This window comes from Brassica oleracea, unplaced genomic scaffold, assembly GCF_000695525.1.
Source record: "Brassica oleracea var. oleracea cultivar TO1000 unplaced genomic scaffold, BOL UnpScaffold00751, whole genome shotgun sequence".
Taxonomy (NCBI): domain Eukaryota; kingdom Viridiplantae; phylum Streptophyta; class Magnoliopsida; order Brassicales; family Brassicaceae; genus Brassica; species Brassica oleracea.
The window spans coordinates 89,150-97,330 of NW_013617447.1; positions in this window are offsets into that span (position 1 = coordinate 89,150).

Sequence of the window (8,181 nt, forward strand, 5' to 3'; positions counted from 1 at the left end):
AAACTTTATTTTATATAGTATAGATTTTTACATGATGTTTTTAACTTTGTAAGTTTAACTTATTTGATAATTATTTATATTTTATTTTGAAATAAAAAATTTCGTAATATTAACATTTTTAGAAATACCAAATTGAAAAACGATTTGGTATATTTTTGGTGCTTTAAAATAATATGTGAACATTCTCAATGATTTATAATATCAACTTATATATAGTATATGTTAGTTTGAATATTTTCAATAGTATATAACCTAAACTTTGAAAATCATGAGTTTAAATTTAGATTTATATAGTTATATTTGTTTGAAAGTCTTGTATTTTTAAATTAATTATTCTTTTCGTTATTTATTTTTTAATTTTCAAAAAATATTAAACATTATGTTAACTTAATATAGTATTTATATTTTTGTAAATTTACCTTATTCTATATTGATTTATATTTTAGTTTGAAATAAACATTTTTTTGGTAATATTAACATTTTTAAAAATAGTAAACTTAAATAATAATTTGTCATACTACGATTGGTCGTTTAAATCCTATGTGAACGCTCTCGATGGCTTATAGCCTCAACTTTTATATAGTATAGATGTACAATCTATTATAACAGAATCACAAATTTGGATCCAACTTGATTCTAGATAGTATATTTTTCTAAAAACTGTACCTCATATATTTCTCTTTAACCTATACTATTACTAAATACTCACATTTAAATATAGCCTAACTATAGTTACAAATATATGCATTTTTTTTGAAACAACACGAACTTCCATATTTTACTAATTAAAGATTCTACCCACTTTTAACCATGGTTTATGAGTGTTTTAAGATATATTATTACTATATATAGTTTATTTAGAGTAGTTACAGGTTCAGGTACTAACCGGAAGAAAATGATGTATCTGGAGCTATTTTGAGATTTCTGAGCTTTGCTGGATGGTCGATTATTTGTCAGAATATCGACCGATAGTTACCAAGGAATATTGATCAATGGTGAACTCTTCATATCGATCGACGACGAAGCCACCCGAGAGTTAATGACAAATTAGAAAAATTAAAGTTTCACAAAAGTTTCAATAATTACATTTTAAGTCTCTGGCCGCCTGTTAGGCTATTTATTAGGGTTTTGTATCATTTTAGAGGCAAACTTGCCTAGAGACGTTTTTAGACCTAGTTTGGAGAAATCAAGAAGCCACCATTGAAAGGGGAGATCTTAGAATTGGAGAGATAGATCAACACTGCAAAACAAAGAAGATCTTGAACTCCCTTGCTTTTATTCATTTTGTTGCTTACTCTATTTACTCATTTTATTTAAGTATTATTCAGACCATCATAACTATGTGTTCCATGAATATGTCTGAGTAATCATTATTGTTAGATTTAGGTTTCTCAATAGGTTGATAAATGTATTACTGACAACAACAATTGTTAGGGTCATCTAGTTATGCTTAAAGCTAAGTTTAGGATTGATCACCCTTTAAACTTAGATCTTAGGATTAATTGGGATCAAGCCATCGCTTGACTCAATACCAGAAAATAACTAGTATGATCTTACTGATTAGATACAGACGAGAGTTGGTCTAGTGAGTTAGAGAATTTAGATCAAACCTATCCGTAAAGCTTTCTGGAAGAAGTGTGGATCGACGCAGCGATAGCCCTGTCGATCGATATTTTGAAAGGTGTATCGATCGATATTCATAAAGAATTATCGATCGACACTTTCTCGTGATTAACATACGAGAGTTGAAATCCGAGATCCAGATTAGATAATCAGATTGATTATATCTTAAGTTTGAATTCAAGAATGATTAATATCAATAATCCCCTAAAACATAAATTAAGTTTTACTTATCATATATTAAAATATACCTGAATCTAGCTATTTCTCCCAACTGTTAACAACATCAAAACAAATTAATCTAGCAATATACTTGCTCACCACTCCATTTACTGCTTTAAAACTTATAAACCATTTAATCTAGATTTATTTCAAGACCATAATCTATTGTGTAATCCTAGAGTCTCTGTGGATTCGATCCCTAAGTACTACATTCGAACCTCTTATTTGAGAGGGTAATTCACTCCTTAGGATAATTTGAGTGATATCAAATTTGGCGCCGTTCCCGGGGACTCTTTCTTATTACCATTAGATTAAGTTTAGAATTTAATCTAGATTTTGTTACTAAATTTGCTAAAACGTTTTCTCTCATTTCCTGCTGACACAGAAACTTCAAGATGGAAGACATGGATTTCGGCCGAGCATCGATCGACGAAACTGCAACAACATCGAGCGACGAGTCGACAAAGATATCGGTCGACACCGCACATCAAACATCGATCTTACCAATAACGCTAATGAGGAAGTAGTCCTAGGAGAACCTAAAGGTCAACTAAGCAACGAAATAACCAAATTGTGAATGAACAGGGGACTGCAATCCCTGTTCAAATTAATTCGATCTCAAAAAGAGATCATGAATGGAAATTACCTTTGCAAGACTACTTAAACCCTGGCAGGCCCTATTCCAATAGGTCCGCCAATAAACTACCAAAAGATGATACCAAGAAATCCGGGGTTAGCCTCGAATACTTACTCATGGTACATCAAAACCCTTTCCGTGGGACCATCTCAGAGCATCCACACTAGCACATCGAGTATCTAGAAGATATGATGGATGACGAATACAATCGCTGTAAACTCTTTCCATTCTCCTCAGAAGGCGACGCCAAAAAATGGCTAAACCAACTACCAACAGGATCTTTGACCTGTTGGAAGGAAATAAGGGGCACCTTCATCAATCAATTCTTCGATGAGACGCGCTACTGGGATGTAAGGAAGAAAATCTCCACTTTCTGTCAAGGTCCACGTGAATCATTCAGAAACGCAGGGAGAGATTCAAGAGCTACCAACTTGAATGTCCCCATCATGGATATTAAGAGCCACAACTCATTAATACATTTTACGGAGGTATTAACTTGCATTACCAAATCACGCTTGACACAGCCAGTGAAGGGAGCTTCAGTACCAGGAACCCTGAAGTGGCAAAGCGTTTGATCAAAAATGTAGCTACGGGTAGATCCTACGAAATGATGGACGTAGATCGAGAAAGGAGAGTTGACTCAATGGATGAGTCACCTTTAGTCAAAATCAAAGAATCTCGAGATTCGCTTCATTCGGCTCTGAAGGGACAAAACCAGTTTGGGATATACCAAATTGACGATGATACCCTTTTTGAATTAGAACAACGAGTAGACTTCGTAGATAATTCGACCTTGAAAGATAGGTAACCTATCCCTAACCCCAATAGCTTTACCCAAAATTACGATGCTACTGTTGGCTCACACCGAGGCAGAGCAAAGTTTAGATTAAACTGAGCTTTCACGGGAAATCGCAAATTGGCCACTGACCTGAACGGAAAAATAAACATAATGTACAGTGAGCTAATGAGGAAGTTCGACGCCTTAAGTGAACACATTAAGAGACTGGACGGTCAAGTCGTGGAAAATGAAACCGCCATCAAAAGAGAGGCAGGACGTCTCCCGGGGCGGACTGACGCGAACCCGAAACGTCAGGTTAATGCCGTGTTACTAAGAAGCGGAAAACGCCTAATTCCGAGCACAATAGAAATTAACAACTCAGAAAAACGTGCTGTAGTTGAGGAAACCGGTGAAAATAGGTCATGCCTGATAATCCTCGATGATCCCAATACCGAGTTAGAAACACCTCGAAAGAAAGAGCTGCCAAACACTAAGGAAGCAGCCATCGACCTCGAGGAGGAAGAAGAAGAGTTGGAAGAAGATGTGGAAATCGATCGACAAGTGAGAACCAACGTCGATCGACACACTACGGTAAATATCGATCAACAATGTGGATACAATGTCGATCGACGCTTAACTCCTGCTAAACCAGCCATGGAATGAGTGTAACGAACTTTACCACCTTCCCTCCTAACAAGACGCAAACTAAGCGAGAATTAGATAAAGCGATCTGCAAGAAAGCATTCGATAAGATCACGTTGGAGATGCCATTGAGTGATGCCATAAAAGTATCACCTTCAATAAAAAAAATATGTAAAAGACATGGTATCCAACAGGTTTCCAGCCGCTGAGCGCAGCGTCATGATGGTTTCAGAGTAGGTAAGTGCAATAATCCAAGGCAAAACTCCGATCAAGAGACCCGATCCGGGCAGCTTTGTTTTGGATTGCAATATACAGAATAAAAGTTTTCCTCGATCCCTTTGTGACCTAGGTTCCAGCGTGAACCTCATGCCGCAATCTGTCGCGTTATCCATAGGATACGATAAGTTCAAACCAACCAAAATAACTTTGGTTCTGGCCGATAGATCCGTTAGATTACCTGAGGGAGTGCTTGACGACATGCCGATAAGGATTAGCGATTGTCACGTCCCTACGGACTTCGTGCTGCTGAAATACCAGAATGAACAAAAGGATCCCCTCATTTTGGGAAGACCATTTCTAGCTACAGCAGGAGCGATAATCGATGTCAAAGAGGGTAGAATATGTCTAAACATTGGAAACATTCTGATGACCTTCGACATGGATAAGCTGATAAGACGATCTTTAATCGATAAACAGACTTCCTATGTGGATGATATCTGTGAATTGACTGTAGAATCTTTCGTAAACCTGTGCTCAGATGATCCCCTGGAGAAAGTACTCACATCCAGTGAAGAAGAAACATTTAGTGTTGACAGTAGAGCTGAGGAATAGACACGATTAATGGGCGCAAGTATCAAAATAGCGAACATTGATGACATAGAGGATGACACTTCGGAAATCAACGTCGATTGATATTTAATGAAAGCTGTCGATCGACAACCATCCTCCTTGGAGGAATGGGATCCCGAAAAGGCACCAAAGATTGAGTTAAAAGAGCTACCCGCTGGACTCAAATATGCTTTTCTCTATAAAAATTCATACCCCGTAATCGTGAACGCCAACCTGACCAATGGAGAACTAGCGTTGTTATTAAATAAACTACGCAAATATAGGAAAGCCCTCGGATACTCTCTCGAGGATATTCCTGGCATTTCTCCAGATCTGTGCATGCACTAGATTCACCTAGAAGATGGTTCGAAATCGTCAGTGGAACACCAAAGGCGACTGAACCCGAACTTGAAAGAAGTTGTTAAAAAGGAAATAATTAAACTTATAGATGCCGGAGTCATTTACCCGATTTTGGATAGCAATTGGGTTAGCCCCGTGCATGTCGTACCAAAAAAGGGCGGAATCACTGTAGTGAAGAATGACAAGGACGAACTCATTCCCACGCGAAATGTCACTGGACATCGAATGTGTATCTATTATAGAAAGCTAAACGCTGCCACCAGAAAATATCATTTTCCTTTACCCTTCATTGATCAAATGTTAGAAAGATAGGCAAATCACCAATACTACTGTTTTCTTGACGGATACTCTGGATTTTTCAAAATCCCTATACATCCTGACGATCAAGAAAAAACCACCTTTACATGCCCTTATGGAACATTCGCGTACCGCAGAATGCCATTCGGTCTTTGTAATGCCCTTGCCACCTTCCAACGATGCATGATGTCAATCTTTACTGATATGATAGAAGATTTCATGGAAGTCTTTATGGACGATTTCTCAGTATATGGATCCAGTTTCAAAAACTGTCTCGATAACCTATGTAAAGTTTTGGTATGATGTGAAGAATAGAACCTCGTTCTAAATTGGGAAAAATGCCCCTTTATGGTTAACGATGGAATCGTCCTAGGACATAAAGTCTCCGCTGCTGGTATAGAAGTAGATCGGGCAAAAATTGAAGCAATGACCGGTCTGCTGGCACCCACAAATGTAAAAGACGTGAGAAGTTTTCTCGGACATTCCGAATTTTACTGGAGGTTCATACAAGATTTTGGCAAAATCGCTAGACCTCTCACTTCCCTCCTCTGTAAAGAAGTTAAATTCGACTCCACACCAGAATGCGTAAAATCTTTTGAGTAATTAAAGAAAGCCTTGATAACTGCCTCCATCGTACAAGCACCTGACTGGAATATTCCTTTCGAAATCATGTACGATGCGAGCGATTTCGCTGTAGGACCAGTTCTAGGCCAAAGAAAAGACAAAAAGCTACATGCAGTTTACTATGCCAGTCGAACACTCGACGAGGCACAAATGAATTATGCAACAACAGAAAAAGAACTGTTTGCTGTAGTTTATGCATTTGAAAATTTCCGCCAATACCTGATCGGTTCGCGAATCATCGTCCATACTGACCACGCTGCAATTAAATATTTAATGCAAAAGAAAGATGCGAAACCACGACTCCTGCGATGGATCCTTCTACTTCAAGAATTCGACATCGAGATTAAGATAAAAGAGGAGTAGAAAATGGAGTTGCAGATCATCTTTCCTGGACAAGAATAGAAAACGACGTCTCCATCGATGATTTCTTACCAACTGAAAACGTTTACCAAACGGATTCATTCATCGGGAATGTATGTCTCAGTTCCGAGGACCTGTCGATCGATGACAACGATGCCATGTCGATCGATTATATGCTATGTCGATCGACGACGACAATGCTATGTCGATTGACACTCCAGATGATCTAAATAAAGAAATAAATCCCATAACCCTCACCTTCGATATAAAAGTAAACGTCGCATACAACGAGCTGTTCCCAGACCGTGATTCCCCCGTAGATGAAAGTCTGCATCAGGAAGTGCATGCGGTCGGGCAAAGTTCAAAGAGCAGACCTTGGTACGCTGATATAGTAAACTATTTAGCTGCTGACATAGAACCCGAAGAGTTGAGAGGCTATACAAGAAAGAAGTTTTTAAGAGAAGTTAGGAGATATCACTGGGACGAACCATATCTCTACAAACATTGCTCTGACGGGATGTATAGACGTTGCATCGCCGAAACTGAGATACATGACATTTTGTTCCAATGCCATCGATCCGATTATGCTTGGCATTTTGCGATCTTTAAAACGGTATCAAAAATCCTTCAAGCAGGATTCTGGTGGCCAACCATGTTAAGTGGTGATCGATACATTTGATGCTCTGTCGATCGATACGCTGGCCAGCCGTCGATCGATGCTAGTGTAGAACTTATGGACCTTGGATCTTTTTATTTTTCCCGATGAACAGTACCTCTGCTACAGTGTGACAGTGTTGATCGACGTTTCTGCTAGTGTGTCGATCGATGCTACAGTGCCTTTACTACAGTGTCGTCGTCACTGTTCATCTTTCTTTTTTTTGACCTGCAATAAATATCAAACAAAAATAAGTAATAATCTAAACTAAACTGGATGAAATTACTTAATAGTGGGCTGCCTCCCATTCAACGCTTTGTTATAGTCATTTAGCTTGACTTTGGAGATCTGATTTAGTCCAGATGAGAATGAGAACATGCTCCAAAACAAGTCTCAATGTTTGCTTTCTGAAGCTTTATCATTCTTGTGTGAAAGCCTCCTCCGTAGACTCTTCTCCTTTGACTATCATCTCAGCAATAGGGAGTGCGCGAAGCTTTGCGAATGGCTGTGAGAAGCATCTGCTGCACACTCTGTACTTCCTGACACCGTCTGAGAAGTAAGGAATCAATGATAACTGAGGATCGCCCTTGATCCTTTTCATCTTCTTCCAATTCCTCCTCTTCTTTCCCCCAGACTTATCTGGTCGCGTGGGGTTCCTCCATCAAAATTTTTTTGACACACTTTATACTCTTTCTGTTCTGATACACGATGGGTGTCGATCGATGTTGGGGTGAAAGTGTCGATCGATTCTGGCTTGTTGGTGTCGTTCGATGGTATCCGCTCGCTGTCGATCGATGCTGCTTCTGCTGGGCCCTTATTGACTTCATGTCTAAATCGCAACCCTCTCTGAGAAGCTGTTGCATGTTGATGATCATCAAATAATCCACTATAAGAGTCTAAATGCATACTTCTGTCGGGTGGAATAGGCCATTCAACTACAGATACAGCGCATGGAACCACAATCTTCACAGGATCATGTATTCGCTACAGTGAGCGATATGACCAGGGCGTCATGATGTGGGGTGAGGACCCTTTCTTGTTCCTTGGCCGTGAAGCTTATTTCGTCTGTACCCAGGAGCAGGCGTTTTGGCTTGGTTGCCTCTAGGCCGTGCTTGGCGTTCCAAGTACTCTTCTTTGCGACTGCGTGGCTTATACCAC